The 21,311-nt window shown below is 34.7% G+C and overlaps 1 protein-coding gene across 1 annotated transcript in view; it reads left to right on the top strand.

The window, feature by feature from the left end:
* The window catches only part of PCDH15 (protocadherin related 15), a gene marked incomplete at its 5' end in the record, with an annotated part of 518,446 nt that overhangs the window by 290,227 nt on the left and 206,908 nt on the right, over nucleotides 1-21,311 (top strand).

The raw sequence follows: 21,311 nt of genomic DNA, 5'->3' as shown, positions 1-21,311 counted from the left end.
GCTGACTATTATTTTCTGTCTTGGATTCTTTTGCCCTGGCAGGATTTATTTGTGCTGCAGTGTCGTACAGAGAAAATAACTTTAGATTCACAGGCTGATGGTAGGCATTCTCACTCTGAAGCAGATAACTTCATTCTGTGGCCATGGGCAAATCTTGTAATTGCTGTGCCTTGGAGTATTCGTTTAGACGTAGGGGGTGGGTTTGGCTGATATTTTCATTTGCAGTTTCAGATTCATGGGCATATGAGTTACCTGCACGACAGCAGCTTGGTTTTCATTATTTATGTATTCCTGACTTAAAGCACATTTGGCCAGAGAAGGCTGTATCTTCAATTGAATCCACAGCTTCAAGTTGGACTACCTATGGTGTTGATAGCTGTCACTTGCTGTAAAAATCATAAGGACCATGCCATGACATATTATTTTACCAATGGATGTTCAGACAACAGAGAATTGATCTTCCTCTGGTGTTAGATAGGAACGACAGGAGTTTCTGGCATGAAAATTCAGGAAACTGGCTGTGAAGCTTAGGAGAGATTTAATAGAACAGTTTAGGAAAATCCCAGAATCAATCTTTACCGTCAAGTGAGGTAACATAAGGCATAGCGATATCTTGCTCAAATCCCATTTGAATATCCTCTCAAACCATGATGATGTAAAAGTGAAGATAGAATGTTTGCATTGGGTAGGATGTAAAAATAAAGCAACACAGTAATCTCATAGTCCAGATGTGGAAAGTGAACTCCGTAGAAAGTAAATGAGGCCTAAGATCAGTTGACTGAATCCTCATCATTTCCAAAACAAGGCACATTCTACTATATGCCACTTATTATCTGAGGCTACCAAAAATTTGGTTGGCATTACCAGATACGTCTCTGTGCCTCTGATCTAGTATCTATTTTGTCTTTTCTCCAAGTAATTGAGAGAGTTTGCTTGTTGTTCATTTACTATTAAAACATGTGGGGATATTTGTTCTGACTTTTAAAGGGCTCTTTCCAACGATCTTATTCTGTGGTTTTTATCCTCCAAAGTTGCAGTATATAATCTAGGTTGTATCATTTCCAATGAAAATTAGTTCTAAATCCTGAAAAATAAAATCGTAGGGTCATAGGTCAGCCCTTGCCAGAATCTGTACAGTGGAATAATACAGGATGTTACAATGAAAAGTTAGAAAGTAATAAGGAAAAAAAAAAGAATAAAACATGTGGAAAACAAAACTACATGAAAGTAGACATACTAGCTAGCAATAAAGAAATCTGGGGGATTTAATGGACAAAATGAAAGAAAAAACACTATAGTTTCTTTAGGAAGGAGAAATCAGGAAGTTAATCACTAAAATGATAAAATGTGGAAAATCAAATATTAAGACAAGTGCATTGAATGGAATAATAAAATTATTTTATTTACATATGAGGTCAGACAATTAAGTTCGTGAACTCATTCTAGAAAAAAATGCCACATGTTGCATTTCTGAATATTATTATGGTCACTTTCGAAGTATTTCCCTTGGGAAGCTATGAACCAATGCCAGCACCTAGTCCACCCTTCAAAGCAATTTTGAAACTTTTTCTGGAATGGCTATCAGAGCTGTCATCATATTATCCTTGATGTCCTAAATGTCATCAACATGTCTTCCTTTCAATATTTCCTTTATCTTTATCTTTGGGTAAAGAAAGATGTTGTTGGGGCCAGATCAGGTGAGTAGGGAGGGTGTTCTAATACAGTTATTTGTTTACTGGCTAAAAACTCCCTCACAGACAGTGCTGTGTGAGCTGGTGCATTGTTGTTGTGATGCAAGAGCCATGAATTGTTGGTGAAAAGTTCAGGTCGCCTAACTTTTTCATGTAGCCTTTTCAGCAATTCTAAATAGTAAGCTTGATTCACTGGTTTGTCTAGTTGGCACAAATTCATAATGAATAATCCCTCTGATATAAAAAAAATGTTAGCAACATCATTGCAACATGTTCACAAACTTAATTGTTGGACCTCATATATGGAGATTTATTTATTTAAACAAGGAGAAAAGAAAAACAAATGTTAGATTTGTTAGAATCAGACCAAGAAATGTTTAATGTTTTACATTTAGATATTGCTCAAGAACATGCCTTTATATAATTTAACTTTCTATGAGATAAGCTGTCATTTTACTTGTAAGATGATTCAGGTTTTTTCAATACATCACAGAGAGATATTGAGATCATATTATAGGAGAATAATTTTACCTGAGAGTTAAAAATGAAAAGGAGTTGGCCTTTTTCCTATTTCAAATTCCTCTGGTAGAAAGGCTGAGAAAACACTTAAATGGCATTTCTAGTCACCCTTTGTGCTTCTGGTAGAAGCAAAAGAAAGTTTGCCAATTGCAGGGGAAGTCTCTATTAGAAAGAACTAGGGTGATACCATCAAGGCATTTTTCACAGGCCACCAGTTATCCACTTTGCTCATGATCAACTGAGATTAAATTTAAACCAGTGACCCAAAACTGGAAAAGCTTCCATTAAATTACTCTTCCAAAGACTTGTAATAACAAAATGCATTAGAGGTACTTCTAGCTGCATCCTCGTCTTTTTCACACACAGCATTACCCACTGCTGACTCACTGGCTCAATTTAGAAAGACAGAATTTGTGGGGAGATATATTTTTGAAGATAACAGCAGACAGGATTTCAAAATAATCTGCTTTGACTGAGATCAAAGTGGTTTCTTTTTAGACAACAGTCCTTGTGTCTCCCTTTCCCCTTCACTATTTTTTGTTGTTGTTTTTTGTTTTTGTGTTGTTTTCATTCCATCTGAAAGTTGTTTCAGAGGCTGTAATTTTCCTCAGTGTAGTAAGACTGCTTTGCCTGACTGCTGTTTGAGAATGTTCAGTAGAAGAAAATGGTGTCCAGCTCTCCTTTTTCAAATGCCTTATGCTAATTAGTGTTAGAATTGGATGTTTTGTTTTGTTTTTTCTTCCAGAGTCAGTCAGCTTTTGCTCTAGGGTATGATTCTATATCATTCTGACCTGCCAGTGAAACCTGTTGGAACAGTGTTCTAGAGCCAGATTGTGCACTGGGATCAACAGAGCTAGTTGCACGCATCTGTCCCGAGCTCTATGTTCATTATGTCATACTGTTAGCTTTACATCAACCATGGTGGGTGCATTTATGTCACAGAAATTGGCAAATGCAACAAATTATTGTCCCCCATTCCAGAGCTAGTTGTTAAACTTTTACTAGCATGCCACTGGATATGTAACCAATTTCCTCAAAGATTTAAATAATTAAAATGACTTAGCTCCAACCAACAGCTCCCTCTATCTTTGTCCCTCTGAAATTTTGATCTACCTTCATCACTCAAAGATCAGCCAATGCTACAAAATGGGACTATATGTTTTACTCAGCTATGTCTGTTTTCTTTTGTCCTCACAAAAATATCATTGCCTTTTAAATTACACTTGTATATGACTCGCATTCCCATTAATGTTTGACCCAACCCTATCACCATTAGCATAACCCTCCTCTCTTATACATGACATCTTGTATCGTCATCATCATCCTCATCCCCATATAATAATAATAATATCTAACATGTAAGTGGCACTTAATAAGTCAGGCACTGTTAAAGCTCTTTACTTAATTTATCCATAAAGATAGCTAGGTTATACATGTACACATAGTCAAATTCAAAATTTCAATGACTTATAGCTGAAAGGTTTATTTCTTATTCACACTGTATGTCCACTGTGGGTCAGTTCCAGCTCTGTTCTTCATTTTGCTCCACTTCAGAATGATGGAGCAGTCTCTGTCTGAGGCAGTGTTATTCTTCTGACACAGTGAAAAGCGAGGCATAATAAACCATATACTGGCTCTCTATGCTTCTCCCAGAAGTAACACATGACCCTTCTTTCCTAGTTCACATTTTAGACAAAGAAAAACAGTGTTTGGTAGCCCAGGGTGTTTCTCAGTCCAAGAGTAAGAGAAGAAAAGCCAAGAGAAACTCTCCCAAATAAGGGAGATTGACACCCAGCTCTCTAATTGAATGGATGATTACACTTGAGTCAGTACAACTACAACAGGGGACTGAGCATTGGAAATATGTTGAGTGGCTGGGTAGCTCAGCACGCACCCTGAACAATAAGCTGCCCGGTTCGATTCCCTCATGGGCCACTTCGATCTTCGCCCTCTTAAAAAAAAAAATGAAAGGAGGTGGCATGGCAGACAAGGCAGTCAGCATGAGGGTGTGAATGCCCCCTTGAAGACTTTGTCCAATGTTTTAGGTAAGATGGATCCTGCCTGGGTCCATAGATCTCAGAGTTGGGGCTTCTAAGTGTAAATAAGTATTAAGGGGACTGCAGTATGTCAATAAGAGAGGCATGTACATCAGATATATATGAAGTAGGCATGTTTCTAGGCATTCGGTAGAAGATATATCAGAATTTCACAAGGTATCACCAATTCCTAGGATGGGTGCTTGGGACTGAGCCCTTTAACAGTAGAGTTTATTAGTGCCAGTCCTCTTGCATACTAACCCTGGCTTAACATTGATACAGGTGATTATTTTAAGAAATATAATTTTCGCTCTTCACTGTCTCTATTCTAGCATCACAAAGGACATGAAAGGAAGAAAGATGGATTTGAGTGAGAAGATCATACTCCCCTCACTCCAAGTCCTAGAAACAAAATTAGTTTTAAAATAGAGAGGACTGTATCATACTAATAAATATGAGAGAGTTTTATGAAGTAAGAGTCATAGATTTAATACTGGGGGTACCAAAAAAATATATACAAGTGGACACTTTGGTCAGTGTTGCTCAAGCAGTAGTTAGCCGTAATCAGAAGTATCTGGATGCTGATGTTAACCACTTTGAGAAACTCTTGTAGTTGCAGAAGTCAAACATGACTGTATTCATCTTTTATTATCGGTATATATTATTACAATTCTAACAGCTTTTTCTTTTCTTAAAATGTGTATAAATTTTTTGGCACCCTGTGTGTGTGTGTGTGTGTGTGTGTGTGTGTGTGTGTGTGTGTACACCAATAGATAGATAGATAGATGCAATATACCTATAGATTTAAGTATAGAGATTTATTGAGACACTGATGAAGTCAGCTAAACATCACACCAGAAATGAATGTGACCAATATAGCAGCCTGAAAGAAATAAAACCATTTATTTTATTCTCCAGGATTTGAGATTCTTTATTCGAACTGGCTATAAGATAATGCAGGTCTGAACTTTTGTACTTAAAATAAAAGCAGAGTGTAAGAAAATATTTAGGACATTTCATGAAGGTGCAGATCTGTAGTGTGTGATATTTAACACCATCAGCTTTGGCCCTGCCTCACTCCATTCCTAGATTCCTAATTGTGATCCTTTCCTGCATTAAGATAAAGTTCATTGTTTTCAAGCCCTTGCTGTTGTTTCCAAGATGGCTTATTCAAGTTGGAACACTTGGATTCTTTCCCACTACTACAGATAATCAAACATCCAGTTATCGGAAGTAAACTTCTGTCTAACTGTAAAGAACAAATCTTAGTTATGAACAAGTTTTGAATCAAATTACCTATTCAACTATTGGGTGATATCCTCCCAAAGGAAAGTTCGACCATGCTTTGTGAAATGGATAACAAACACGTAAATGGGAAAAGAATATGGGTACGGCCCTCCTTTCCCAGCCTGTTCATTTAGGTGTCGAAGGTTGGGATTAGGGGGAAAGTAGGTGCAGGCAATTGTTCCTTGATTTAAAGTGTCTTTCTCCTTGCTCTCTATTTTATTGATACTTGGACTTACTTCTGAAAATGAGTGGTAGTGGAAACAATAATTTACTTGAAGTAATGTCGGTGTTGACTTTTTTTTTAACAAAAATGGATATAGTATAGCACAGGTTGACAAGCTACATCCATGAATAAACTGGCCTATTTATTTGGCTAATTAAGAAAAGTTTTCACATTTTTAAAGGTTTATTGCTAAAACATAAACAAATAAAAATGAAATAAATAAATAACAATATTAAGTAAGATACCATAAGTAGTGCCACGTGGCCTAAATTTTTACTAATTTTATGTAGAGAAAAAAAAGTGTGCTGACCCCTGTAGCATGAGTATCATTCAAAAGCAAGCCAGCTGAAGCAGAATAATATTGAATACCAACTATAATTGGTGCATATTGGAATATACATATATTCATGAGATGTAATGCACAGCATAGGGAGTATAGTCAATGGTATTGTAACAGCTAGATATGATGTCAGAGGGGTAGTAGATTGGGGGGGCGGTCTATCACTTTGTGGGAGGTGTCTAACTATTACATTGCTCTGTACACCTGAAACTAATAAAATATTTTTTTTTAAAAGCAAAAAAAAAAAAAAAAAGGTATAAAAATACCTGTCCCTTATATTTAAATAATGTATGGTCACCTTTAAAAGAGAAAGATGTAAAACATACTTACACTCCTAAGTTTTAGCATTCATTTAAGTATATTAAATTCAATCAAGGGATCATTTATTTAAACTGCATCAACTGTTATCAGAAATGAATCTTACATTAACTTAAAATAGAATCAAGATTAATTATCAAGGTATCTTGTATGTACATAAATATTTGGGTCAGTAGTTATTTGTTAATACATATTTGTTAAATAAAATACAGGGGACTAACTTATCCTCTGGTATAACCAGGTAGCAGAATTTTAAGAGCTTGAGAAACAGGAGGGAGATGATTGTCTTTGGGGTAGGGAAGCAGCGATTAAAAGAGATAGCATGGAAGTTGCATAGTTCAGCGGCTGAAATGAAGTGTTCATACTAACATTTGGGATATTAAAAGTAAACAGGAATAGTAGGCATTTAAAGTAATTGGTAGGAAAGTAGAATGTCAAAGAATGTGGAAGAATGGACACATTTCAAAGAAATTTACATTTCTTTGATAATAAGTAATGTTGAGCATATTTTCATATGTCTATTGGCCATCTCTATGTCCTCTTTGAAGAAATGTCTATTTAGAACCTCTGCCTATTTTTTTTAATTGGGTTGTTTGTTTGTTTTTTGGTGTTGACTTTTATAAGCTCATTATAGATTTTGGATATTAACCCCTTATCAGATGTATCATTGGCAAATATCATCTCCCATTCAGAAGGATGTCTTTTTGTTTTGTTGATGGTTCCTTTGCTATGAAAACAAACAGACAAAAACAAAACAAAACAAACAACAAAAAATTTTTAGTTTGATGTAGTCCCATTTACCGATTCTATTAGTTTACTAGCTCTTATATTGCGAATGAATGATCACTTGAAATTTAGAGAACCAAGTGACACTTTGGAAGTCCAAGAAGTACATGGCTAAGAGATCAATATTAATAATAATAACATCAGCATATCTAATTTTAATTGAATGCTAATATAAACCAGAAATAACAAGAAGTACTTGAAGCTTCCTTCTCTTTTATACTGTCAACAAAGCAGAGAAGTAACTTTTATAATTCAAATAGAACCCTGTTGAGAGCATGAATTCCAAATCAAGCCATATGACTCTAGAGCCAATGTGCTAACCATTATTCTATTCTGCTGCTCTTAGAAACTGAGGTTTGCTTGGTTCCCCCAGCTTTGCTCAAACTTGCAAATGATTCCTTCAATAGCCTAGTAGCTCTGCCCACAAAGCAACTCATTCTTTTCTTTCTAAGATCTGCTTGACCAGCCTTGATTTTATTTTCTTGTGATTGCTTCTTGATTCTTTACAAAAGTGAAGAAAAAATATTGTACAGATAATGTCCATTGACAGTGGGGAAACTTAATTCAGCCACATCTTTAAACTTCTGGTTCCACCTATTAGTGAGCTGACTGTTTCTGGCAGTTGGAGCCTCTTTTCTTCTCCTGGAAACTTCAATAGCAGGTAAAGCAGCTCAGACACATATAGAACGAGAAAAGAGAAAATGGTGAGAAGCAGACCAAAAAGTTGAATGTTGCCACATCTTTTTTGTTTTTAATTTTATTGGGGAACAGCGATGGCCGTTGGTTGCACATTGATTTCATGCTACAATGGCATAGCTGATTCTTTTAGGGAGGGAGCAGCTCACAGTGGCCGTGCCGGGATCGAACCTGCAACCTTGGCGTCACCAGCACAATGCTCCAACCAACCAAGCTATCCAGTCACCCCCATGTTGCCACTTCTTACCTGAGAAAAAAACCATGCATTATCCTAATAAACTACTTCAGTATAAGACAGTGCTTTGGTCAACCTGCAACATTCATTTTCTTGTCGTCTTTATCCATTGTTCTCACTGTTTAATAGTTTCAGAAAGCTGTAAAATTTAAACTAGATGCCTCAAAAAATGATTGTTTTTTAGTCCTGAGTAAAAATTTCTGCTGCTTTGATCTCACTACAGAGTTAATCTATTTCCAGAACAGCTTGAATGAAATACAAGCCATTATATAGCCAGCCCTTCTTCATAACAGATCCTGTCATAGGTGCTAATTTGTTTTTCTGACATGTTTTAAATGTTCTAAAAGCTTTGGAAGTTTCTTTCTTTCTTTCTTTCTTTCTTTCTTTCTTTCTTTCTTTCTTTCTTTCTTTCTTTCTTTCTTTCTTTCTTTCTTTCTTTCTGAATATTTCTTGTACAATTATATATATAACATATTATATTATATTTTCCCCTGAAGAGGATAAGAGGAGTTTGTGAGCAGTTTGTGCTTTATGAAAGGTTCACAGCTGGTGCAGATACAGTGTACATGAATCAGAAGACCAGTGCCATAGAATTTGGAGTGCCATTTATAATATGGGGATCACTTTGGATATGTTGCATGGAGATTTGCCCTCTACCACTAAAGACACTTTTTTTGCAGCATTCTGATTCTTTAATGTGTTACTGCAGAGATTAACACTGCAGATTTTACTAAATGATGACAATCTCCCCTTTAATTTCATACTATACGACTTACCCTATTTAGTAAGTTATTACCATGATTTTGATAAGTGTGAGAAATAAAATGCATTCATTTTCCTCTTCACTTTCAGTTCATGTAGTGGAAAATATATTTTCTCATCTTCCCTTGCACTAGATTTCAGGTGGCTCTTTCACCATTCCCATTATCTCAAAAAAAAAAAAATAGTATCAGTGTGAGTGTACATAAGAAAGTTGAAATACATTGAACACTGATATTGGCTATCTGGTTCCAAAATATAATTTATATTTTGTCTGAAGGGTAGACAGATATATGCATAGATAGATACATAGATAGATACATATATAGATATGAGAGAGAGAGAGAGAGAGAGAGAGAGAGAGAGAGAGAGAGAGAGATGTTTTACAAGGCCAAGCATCTGCTTATTGCAAAAAATTAAATCAGTTTTATACCGTGAATTTTTTCTCCTTTAAAGCAGATGTCCTGTTATGTATGTTTCCAAATAAAAATGTTTGGTGCCCTTGACACGAATGGATGCATATTATGTGGGGATATTTTTTCATGTCTAGGGATATAAAGCTGTCAAAAGTGAGGAAAGCATATTTTTACATAAAAAATTTTATATTCCTATATGTATCTTCCTCTTCCCAAAGAATAACGTGGCCCCATGTATTCTCATAGGCTTATGCCAGAGAAGTGTGAGGAAGGTTAGGGAAAGGATAGCCCTACATCTGACACATTTAAATCGGCTGTGCCCTAAGACATTTTTTCTTTGACCCTACCTTCCTTAAAAAGGAAATAAACATGACAAAAATTATGTTAGATTTTGCCCCAGAAGAGCTATAGGCTATGACTTATATGCATATTTTTAATGGAGTTAGACTTCACTTCTGTCTCTAATTTACATACACTTTAACATGAAGTAGGGCACCCTGGAAATGGGTGAAAATGATCTAATTTTTCACTCAGAAAGGACTGGTAGTGTAGAAAACTTGATATGGTGCAAGAAATAAAGCCATATTTTCAAGTTCTTTTACATAATTATGGACCTAAAATAAAGTAAGAAGATGAAATAGTCCCTTCTGGTATCACTGAGCATAAAGCAGAAGTGGTGTGACTGGTTGGACAAGTGGATGCAGAGAATGATTTGTGGTTGTATTTATCCGAGAGGCAGAAATTCTCTGGCAAGACAATAGCTTCATCATGGCACCTCTCCTGCTCCATATTTTCATCAAACACTTGGATGAAAACTTTTACAGCCTTCCATCCCCGCATCTACCAACCTCTTTACTCCTGTATCTGAGTTTTGTTTTCAATTCTGTGATTAAAAGTAAGCATCCCTTGTTCCTATGTAAACTATTCTCTCCACTTGCATAGTAGATCAGTGCTTCTCAAGCCTTTGTAAAGAACATGCATTTAAATGAATTACTGGAAAAATGAAATATAAATGACAAAGAATACAAGCCCCCCCCATTTTTTTTTTTACTATCAGATTCAACAGACATAAAATCACCCTGTCAAATCACCACTTTAAAATTTTCTAAACTACTTGATTTTACTCTGGAGAAATTTACTCCAAATGTCTTATACCATCATCATTGATGATAACCACTTTGTAGAATGACACTGTTCTGTGGACCACACTGAATAGCACTCAGGACTGATGCATAGTTTGCAAGGCCCAGTGCAACTTTTCAGCATGGGTCCTTTGCATCTATCCTGATGGGACACTACTGAATTTTGTCAACTCTGACCTGCTCAAGCACAATGCTCCAAAATTTCCGTTTTACCTTTCTGTATCATAAGCTTTCTTATTCTATCTGTTCATTGTCATCAACATGAAAATCAGCTGTGATATCTCTCAATTAAATTATAAAGCCAGAACAACAACAACAAATGCCCTTGATTCCATAAACTACTCTAGCTACTTACACATTTCTGTGATTCCCTTCATTGTGGAAACTACTCAGATATGTTATCCATACTTGTCTGGGGAAAGTCTTGGACATTTTTCCTCCTGTTCTCTCTTGACCTCATTATCAGGATTTTAATCACATTAATCTATGGAGATGGCTGTTTTTGTGGTCCCCATGCCCAATTCCATTGGCAAATCAATTACTTACCTTACTTTATTCATCAGTAAGATGTGATAGAATTGATAATTCCTTCCTTAATTAAAAACTCACTTAGTTGACTTCCAGAACACCACATCCTCCTGGGATTTTTTTTCCCCATCCTTTCTGGCTGTTCTATCTCAGTCTATTTTAGTGGTCCCTCTTCATTTCCCTGACTCTTAAAGGTAGAAATGTCCAAAGCTTCTAATCTTATTATCCTATTTACATTCACCTCTAAGGTTATTTAATGGGTTCAAATTTTTATATGCTCACAACTTCTAAATGGTATCTCCAGTTTAGCTCATTGTCCTAAAACTCTAGGCCCATGTCTAACTTAAGCAACATAAGGTTTAGGGAGAAATTGAGCTTCAGTACAGTCCCAATAACGTCTTCAGTTGACCCCCTAGAAAGCTCTAGTGCTGTGATAACCCTTTAGAGTGGGAAGGTTGGTAGAAGAAGGTAGGCCATTTATGTAACTGTATTGATGAGTCTGATGGACATTGTCCCAGAAAGCAGTTTGAGCTTGACAAGGTAGCTCTCTTTAGATGAGGCATTCTCTGAAACAGGACAGACAGAGCTAAAGCTTCCCAGTAGGCAACATTTCTAACATATAGGGGAATAATTTATTAGTTCCTTAAAGGGGGATTTGGGAGGCATATCATAACATTATCACAGCATCCCAAAATTAATATATCCCATACTCAACACCTGGTACTTACTTTCCCCCACCTCACCCCCCCCAAAAATTAGTCCTCCTCCATTTTTCCATAGTCAGTACACTGTGATCTGAATTGTTCCAATTCTCAGCCCAGGAAGCCTCAAGCTCTGACCTTTCTCTTTCTTCATAGCCCCTTCTCTTTTCCAATCAATCAACAAAGCTGGTTGGTCCCAAAACATCCCCAGAATGTTACCATTTCTCACCATTCCCACTGATACTAGCCACCATCAACATCTGCCTAGATTATTGTAATGGATTTCTACTGGACTTTACCCTCACCCCTCCATGGTCTATTACTCACACAGCACTGTAATTGGTTTAAAATTTTTGTCAGATAACTTCACCTCTTTGTGAAAATTCTCTGATGGCTTCCCAAAACATTCAGAATAAAAGCAAATGTCCTTCCGATACCTACCTGACCACATCTCCTACTTCTCATCCTCTCGGTGATTCTATTCCAGCACATTGGACACCATCTTTGCACACTAAACAATTCCTGCCTCGGATCATTTCACTTGCTATTTCTACTGCCTAAAATGCTCCTTTCTCAGATGTTCACAGGACTTACATCTGTCTTCCAGTAGCTAGCTTCTTGTGTTTCCCCTTAGAAAAATGTCTTACCTCACTATCTTATTGAATGAATGAATGAATAAATGAATGAATAAATAAATAAATAAATAACACAGTGCCTCATTGTGTTCCATATCCACTTTACCCTATTTGGTCTCACCCTTTGTGCACTCTTATTTATTCATTTAATCTGTGTTTTCTTAACTCATTACTATGCCAAATATTATATTAAGTCCACAATGACAGAGCCTATGTTTTATTCACTATTGTATCCTCAGTAACAAGAACAATGCCTGGCATATAACATGTAATCAGTAAAGATCTGTTGAATGTCAAAAAAGGCTAGAACTAGAGTTTCAAACAGTGTCATCATTGTCTGGAATTTTTGCCCTTTTTCTCCCAATTAGCCCTGTATAGTATTTGCTGTGTAGCCTCTGTAATTAGGACATAATGATGATAAAAGACATCTTGTTCTTGATAAAATCTGAAATGAGGACATGGGGTTATGCAGCCTCAAGATGAGGTAAAAGGGAATGAATGGATAGAGAGTTTTATAAAAGAATATATACTCAAGCAATGAAATATAATACATAACCCCCAAGTATTCCAACAAAATTTCAAAATACTTCTTAAAAACCTGTTTACATATCTTTAAAAGTGGAAGGGCATATTTCAATAAGATTCATTTTAGTATTTGATATATATATGTATATGTATGTATATATATATATATATATATATATATATATATTCTAATAATTGCATGCCTTTACAAGTGTTGTTTTATTGCTATGCTTTTCTAAACTGAAATGAGGGGTTGGGGGAGGATTAGACTAATGCAGAGTTACCCTTCCCAAGATTTTGATTTTGTTGAAACTGAGAAATCCTGGCTTAGAGGAATATGGTCATCAGTACAATAAGGTAGAATATGAAATTTCTATATTTAGTGGAATTTTATGGACAACTACTTGGGGATTGTATGAGTAATAAAGCCATATTTAGGAGTTCTGGGCAAAAAACAATTCAAAATGACTTTATTCTCTATTTATTGTTATTTCTAGTCTTTACTCTTCTTACTTCCATCATGTTTCTTCTTAAAGCCCTGGAGGATTCTTTCTAGTTTTCTAGATGATAGTTAACTGATATTCCTTGGTTTATTTTAATTAAATTATATGGAAAAAGTGGGGTCTTACTTTTATCAAACTCTTTGTTATAAAAGATCTTGAAAGAGAAGTTTATAACTAGTGTAGAAAATGAAGATTTTCATTTACTTCATGCCAGAAGACTGTTCTATGATCCAAAGAAAAGTTTATAATTTCTAAACCTGTTTGATAAAGAGTTTTGTTGTGTCTTATTTTTTTTTCTTTTTAATTGATCAGAATTAAACCATTCTGCTCTTCCTAAAAGTTAAATAAAAACGAGTAATTTGAATTCTGGCTTTGAATGTAGAATACTTGTTTTGGCAATTATTTGATAGCTACTGGTATTTTAATAGCAGTAATCAGTATTACCTTTAGTAACTTGGTAATAAATGATTCTCCATGCTGTTTTTTTTTCCTTTTTTTTTTTTTTTAGCTGAGCCATCCTGCCACCTGTTGGTAGCTTAACGGCAGCTCAGCTCGGGCCAGGACTCAAACCACTGTTGTTCAGAGCTCCAACTCTTGAGTGAGCTCTTAACCAACTGAGCCACTTGGCTGGCCATCTCCATGCTGTTTTTAAATAAACCTCAGCATTTACTGCATGCTCTGAAGCAGTTTTCTGCTTCACATACTGGTAGCAATTGTTTAAAGATTAATATGCAAACGCTATTATTTCTCTGACATTTTGATAAATAGAAAGAAATAGAAATGGTGTTACTGAAGTATATTCAACAAACAGCTAATATGTGTCAGTTGTCTAGGGAAAACAACAGGCGACCCAATTGATGTTGATTATGGTGATTCTACACAAAGCTAGCAAGAATTGGTTGATATAAAGCTAAGAAAACAATTTATTTTAGATGTTAAAAGTAAACAAAGGATATTTGCATTAGAATAATTACTTAAGAAAACTGAAGAATGAAGTGTCTCTTATGGTTTTGAATACTTTTTGTTATACATTGGCTCACTAAATCCCATAAAAGTTTTTAAAAGAAAATAAAGAGATAAAAGTCTTCATTTCTGTGATCTTCTCCACTCACACACCTTCCTCACTCACACAAAAGAAAAACAAAATTGTTTTAAGCTCCAGATTAAGAAAACATAATGTTTCAGAAATAGGGGCAAAATTATCTAGCAATGAAAGTTAACTCAGCTTTGCAAAATAGTTATTCCCTACCACCTACGCCAAAATCAAAGTAGTTCATTTTGATTTTGATAAACAAGTGGTTAGAAAGAGCAGCAAAACATGATTGCCATGGCTAAACATGATTAAATCTAATTTAATCAGCCTGTACTGAGTGATTTTGAATCAGAAGTCAACTTTGTGAGACAAAAAGAACAAAAATCAAAGATTAATGCCAAAAGTAGCAAGAAAAGACCCAGATAGTTATACTTTTTCCCATTTTTTATTTTTTATTTATCTTTTTTTAAAATTTTTAAGTGTATTTTTTATTAAAAATATAGCTAACATGCAATATTATATTAGTTTCAGGGGTACACCATAATATCCAACATTTATATACCTAAAGAACTGATCACCATGACAAGTCCAGCAACCATCTGAGATCATACCATACTATCACAAAATAATTGACTATATCCCTGATGCTGTACATTATATCCCTTTGACTTGTTTTGTACCTGGAAGTTTGAACTTTTTATTCCCCTTCACATCCCCCCCTTTTTAATTTTTCAAATCATAGTTGAAATTCAATATAATATTAATTCAGGTATACAACATAGTTGTTAGACACTTAAATAACTTAAGAAGCGATCCCCCTAACTAATGTAATAACCACCTGGCACTATGCATAGTTATTACCATATCATTGACTATATTCCCTATGTTTACTTTACATCTCCATGACTATTTTGTAACTACCAGTTTGTACTTCTTAATGCCTTCACCTTTTTCACTCTGCCCCTAATGCCCTCCCATCTATCAGTCTAATAAATCTAGTACCTATCTGACACCATATATAGTTATTACAATATTGTTGACTATATTCCTTATGCAAATTTCAAGACACTTTATATATATTTTTTTATTTTTATTTTTTAGCCGAGACATCCTGCCACCTGTTGGCAGCTCAGCAGCTGCTCAGCTTGGGCTGGGCTCGAACTGCTGTTACTCAGAGCTCAAACTCTTGAGCAAGCTCTTAACCAACCGAGCCACTTGGCCGGCCCTATATTTTTTAAATATCTTTTTTAGCAGTTATATTTTTTAGTGGAAGGGGATCCACAGAGCTCTTCCATTTGTCATTCTAGACTTATATCTATTGTCTGATCCATTCTTCCTCATTTTTGAATGCAAATATTAGCTGCAAAAAAATGTACTAAGAGAATAGTCTTGACAAGTTGGGCCTGTTTACTGGCTTGGAAAAATGCATATTGAGTATTGCTTATTATTAATTTTGATTTCAGCAAATTTGTCCTTTTGAGCTCCAAGCATTGGTGACTGATTTTTTCATTATTTCTTTATGACCCACCCTCACCCCCGCCCACCCCTGCCCCTTCAGGATGAATTTATTGATTAACCAAACTTTCTGAAACACATGTCAGAATTTACTGGAGATTTTGATTTCCATCTATCAAGATGTAAAGTGAATATAGAGAACAAGCAGTTCTAATGTATCTACACATTTTTATAGGTGAAAAACTTTATAAGAAAAATTAAGAAAATTTAATCTTTAAGTGGTTAGAGGGAAGTCTTATATTTTTACCTCTTTACTGATATGATAACATGTCATTTGTTGTGCATCGATGAGTCTTCCATAAAAATAAGCCCTATTGTTGACTGAAGGGTACACTCTAAAAAGGCAAAACTGTACAGAAATTTTTCTAAATCGTATTATTCATTTTTTCTTCTTTAATATCTACATTAATAGTATTAAGTACATGCTATGCACTAAGCTACATCCTAGATATGGATAATTTTGTCATCACAATGCTGAGTTAGATGCCATTCTATTTCAATATTATACATGGATTCACTGAGACATAAGTAGTTATAGTGACGTGCCAAAATAATTACATAGTTAACAAGTGACAGATTTTATTCCTAATTTTTTTAACTCCAAAGTCCAAGATCTTTTCTACCAACTTAAATACTTTAAACAATACTTTCTATTTGAATAGAATTCTAGAGTTTTCTAAATGTCTATTATCTCATCTGATTTGATAATCAATTATATAGAATATAAATTTCAAGTACTATTGACCCATTTTACAGTTGAGGATATAGGTCTAGTAACACACCTCTATCAGGTAAAGATGAGATATTAGGACTAGGCCTTCAATCTTATGATTATTAGCCTATGGTTATTGGATGCCTTTTATTTCTTTTTCTTGTCTGATTTCTGTGTCTAGGACTTCCAGTACTATGTTGAATAAAAGTGGTAAAAGTGGACATCCTTGTCTTGTTCCTGATCTTAAGGAGAATGCTTTTAGCTTTCCACCATTGAGTATGTTATTAGCTGTGGGTCATATATGCCTTTATTATGTTGACATGTTTTCTATGTTCCCACTTTGCTGAGAGTTTTTATCATAAATGGATGTGTCAATGGAGTGTTAAAGTCCCCTACTCTAACTGTATTGTTGTTGATCTCTCCTTTTATGTCTGTCAATATTTGCTTTATATACTTAGGTGCTCTAATTTTGACTGCATTAATGTTTACTAGAGTTATATCTTATTGTTGGATTGGTCCCTTTATCATTATGTAATGTCCCTCTTAGTCTCTTATTATAGGATTTGTTTTAAAGTCTATTTTGTCTGATAAAAGTATTGCTTCCTAGCTTCTTTTTTTTTTCTTCCTTCATTCACATGCAGTATCTTTTTCCATCATCCCTTTACTTTCAGCCTGTGTGTGTCTTTTGATCTGAAGTGGGTCTCTTGTATACAGCATATGTAAGGGTCTTGTTTTCTTATCCACTCATCTCTCCTATGTCTTCTGATTGGATTATTGAATCCATTTACATTTAAACTGATTATTGATACACAGTGCCACTTTATTATTCATATTTATATTGTTGTTGTTTTTTCTTCTTTTTAAAGAAGTCCCTTTAACAGTTCTTGTAATACTCACTAGTAGTGATGAATTTTTTTATGTTTGTCTAGGAAGCTTTTATTGCTTCCATTTTAAATAATAGTATTGCTCTGTATAGTTTTGAGTATAGTCCTTGCTTTACATCACTTTGAATATTCTGTGCCATTCCCTTCTGGCCTGCAAAGTTTCTGTTGAGAAATTAGCTGACAGTGTTTTAGGAGCTCTCTTGTAAGTAACTAATTGTGTTTCTCCTGCTCTTTTTAGGATCCTCTCCTTGTCTTAAACCTTTGAAATTTTAATTATGATGCACCTTGGTGTGGGCCTCTTTGGGCTCATCTTGTTTGGGACTCTCTACACTACTTGTACTTGTATGTATATTTCATTCACCAGGTTAGGGAAGTATTCAGTCATTATTTCTTCAAATAGATTCTTGAATTCACTCCATGCTGTCTTTCTTCTTTTATTGGTATTCCTATGATGTGAATGTTGTTATGGTATATGTTGTTTGAGAAGTACTTTCATCTGCATTTTTTATTTTTTTATTTTTCTTGTTTTGAGCTGGTGTTTTTTGCTACTGTGTTTTCCAAATTGCTGATTTAGTCCTCTGCTTCATCTAATCTGATGTTGATTCCTTCCTGTGTATTTTTTTTTAATTTCAGTTCTTGTATTCTTTATTTCTGACTGGCTCTTTTTTTATGGCTTCTATGTCCCTTTTGATGCTTACTATCTCTTTGTTGAACTTCCTGAAGTCATAAGAAGTGAAAAGGCAGGCCCAAACCGTAAGCCCTAAGGCATATCAATAACAAAGCAGACAACAGATCTGCCTTCATAGAGTTTATATTCTAGTAGGAGAAGCAGAAAACTAACAGAACACATGAGTGAGTTATACAGAATTTTAAAAGATGATAGATGCTATTTGGAAAAAATACAGGGAAGAAATGGAGAGGGAGTACATGTGGGATAACAATTTGATCAGTTCACTGAGGTGACAGTAACAGAAAAGATGAAGAAGGTGAAGATATGAGCCATGTGAACATCTGGGGAAGAGTCTTTCATTTGCATGTACACAGGCACTGAGGTTCAGGCCTACCTACTATGTTTGAGGAAGAGCAAAGATACTAATGGGACTGGAGTAAAAGTAAGAGAGGAGGAAAATCATAGAAATGAAGTCATCTAGTAATGGAGGAAATAACTTCTCTGAGTGAAATTAAGTACTAATGGAGGAATTTGAGTAGAGCAGTGACATGAATAAACTTAAAAATTAAAGGATCATTATGGATACTCTATTGAGAATAGTTTGTGGTGGATGCATGCAAGAAATGAATGAAATTAGTTAGGGTGCTATTTCAGTAGTCAAGAGTAGGCCTGGAGTGATATTTCTGGAAATGTTGAGAAGTGGTTTCAATCCCATTATATTTTGTAGGTAGAAACTACAGGAGTTTTTGATGATTGGATAAGGAGAGAAAATAGAAATCAAGAATGGCTACTAAGATATATCCTGAACAACTAGAAAGATTGAATTTCTGTTAACCAGAATGAAAAGAATTTGGGAGGAGAAGTGAATCAATTTTATACATATTAAATTTGAAATGTCTTTTGATATGAATTGGAGTGTTGCTTAGATAGTTGGGTATGAGTTGGAGAAGAAGTATAGACTAGAAATATACATTTGAAATCTTGAGCACCTAAGTATTGTTTAAAACTTTGAGATTGGATAAAGTTCTTCAGAGGGTTAGTGTAAAAGACAATCAAAGACTGCTTTTAAGATCCTGAGGAGATGAAGAACAGGAAAGGAGACCCAGGGGAATGTTTGTCCTGCAAGCTAAGGGAAGCAAGTGTATCAAGAAGAAGGGAGAAATAAATTATGGCTAATGCTCCTGACAAGACAAGTTAAAAATGTGCAAAGAAAAAAAAAGAAACAAATAAAACTAAGGATTGTGAACTAATCAGTGATTTTACCAAAATGGAATTTATTGGTGGTATTGAAAAGAGCAGTTTCAGTGCAATAATTGTGGGAGGCTTTGAAATATGATTGAAGTGGTTTTAAGAGAGAATGGAACAATTAGGAGAAGTAGAATGCAAAATTCTTTCCCCAAATTTTGTCTAAATAGGAGTTAATACAGTACATTGTCAGTAATAGGATAAAAGATGAAATGTATGGTATATATATGAAATCTCAGGAGCTTTTGGAAAATTGCTTCAATTTTCTAAGTGAGACAGTAATCAGGATCACCAGCTGAGAATAAAGATGGGGTAGGATTAGAAGGACACCTGAGGAGAAAGTATTAAATAACTATATAGGAAAGAGAGTAAATTAAGAAGCAAAATGAATTATGATAGGTTAAAGGGCAAGATAAAAGGCCATTCTACATTTAGCTGCATTTACAAATTTCAGATATTCTGGGGTGCCAAAAAATGTATACAAGTGAACACATTGGTCAGTATTCCTCAAACAGTAGTTTGCCATAATCAGAAGTGTATGGATGCTGATGGTAACCACTTTGATCACCTCTTGTAATTGCAGAAGTCAAATGTGACTGTATTCATCTTTTGTCTTCGGTATATATTGAGTATTACAGTTTTAATAGTTTTCCTTTCTTAAAATGTTGTATACATTTTTTTGGAACCCTCTGTATTTGTATAATATTTACCATGTTATTTATTTATATATTTTAAAAAATTGAATAAGCTGACATTTTTGCATAAACTTATTTAAAATATAAAACTTTATATCAGAATCATAAATGATAAAACACTACTTGAAATAAAAAGTATGCATTAATTCATATTGAAATATATTTATAAATATTAATATTGTATTAAAGGACAAACAGTGTAACATCAAGAATGCACACAAATATTTTTAGAAGCACTGAGGCACTGAACTGAAAATTTCAGTTCTTGCTCTCAAGTAGTTTAATAACATAAATCAGAACTTGTTTGCCTAAGTGAGACAAGAAAAGATCATCTAAACCCATTGATTTTTATCTATTTTAGAATCCTTAAGGGCAGGTACTTTGTCTTGATGTCCTGTGATATGTGTAGAATCATTCTCTGTGCACAGAGTGCACTCTACCACATGGTATTTGAAGGCTGTGCTCGTCTTTAGAGAAGATTTGTTTCTTTTTTCAAAATTCCTATTTTCCTGTGTCTAAGAACATTGCATAATACTTTTGTGCCTGATCTGATTGAACAAACTAGAAAGAGGTCTTCAAGGATCTTTTTTGTCCTACAAGCAAAAATTAAAGGAAAAACTAGCTTTACTCTCATCCATCATGTTGTTAAACATGTATCAGCTGACAAATGACTAAATTTCATTATGCGATAGCTTTCCAAAGTGATCTTCACTCAATCATTTAATCTGAGATATATGGTGAATGTTTAAATATACAGTAAAACCTTGGATTGCAAGTAACTTGATTTGCAAGTGTTCCACAAGACGAGCAAACATTTCTAATACATTTTAACTTGGTAAATGAAAGATGTCTTGCAACCTGAATAGTTTGTTTCTGGAATGAATTATTCTTGCAAACCAAGCACATTTTAACGTGGTAAACAAGCAATGTCTGGCAATACGAGTAGTTTGTTTCTGGAACAAATTATGTTCGCAAACCAAGGTATTACTGTGTGTGTGTGTGTATGTTTGTGTGTGTGTGTGTGTGTGCGCGTGCGTGTGCGCGTGTGTGTGTGTGTGTGTGTGTNTATATATATATATATATATATATATATATATATATATATTGCAATAAAAGACACATTGCCATTAATCCCCCTCAAAATACTCCCCCTTGCTTCAAACACACTTATCCCATCTTTCTTGCCATTTTCTGTAGCAGTTCTGGAAGTCCTCTTC

This window comes from Hipposideros armiger, unplaced genomic scaffold, assembly GCF_001890085.2.
Source record: "Hipposideros armiger isolate ML-2016 unplaced genomic scaffold, ASM189008v1 scaffold_876, whole genome shotgun sequence".
In the NCBI taxonomy this organism is placed as follows: domain Eukaryota; kingdom Metazoa; phylum Chordata; class Mammalia; order Chiroptera; family Hipposideridae; genus Hipposideros; species Hipposideros armiger.
Note: the sequence above shows the minus strand (reverse complement) of the source record. Positions and strands in the feature narration are given on the sequence as shown.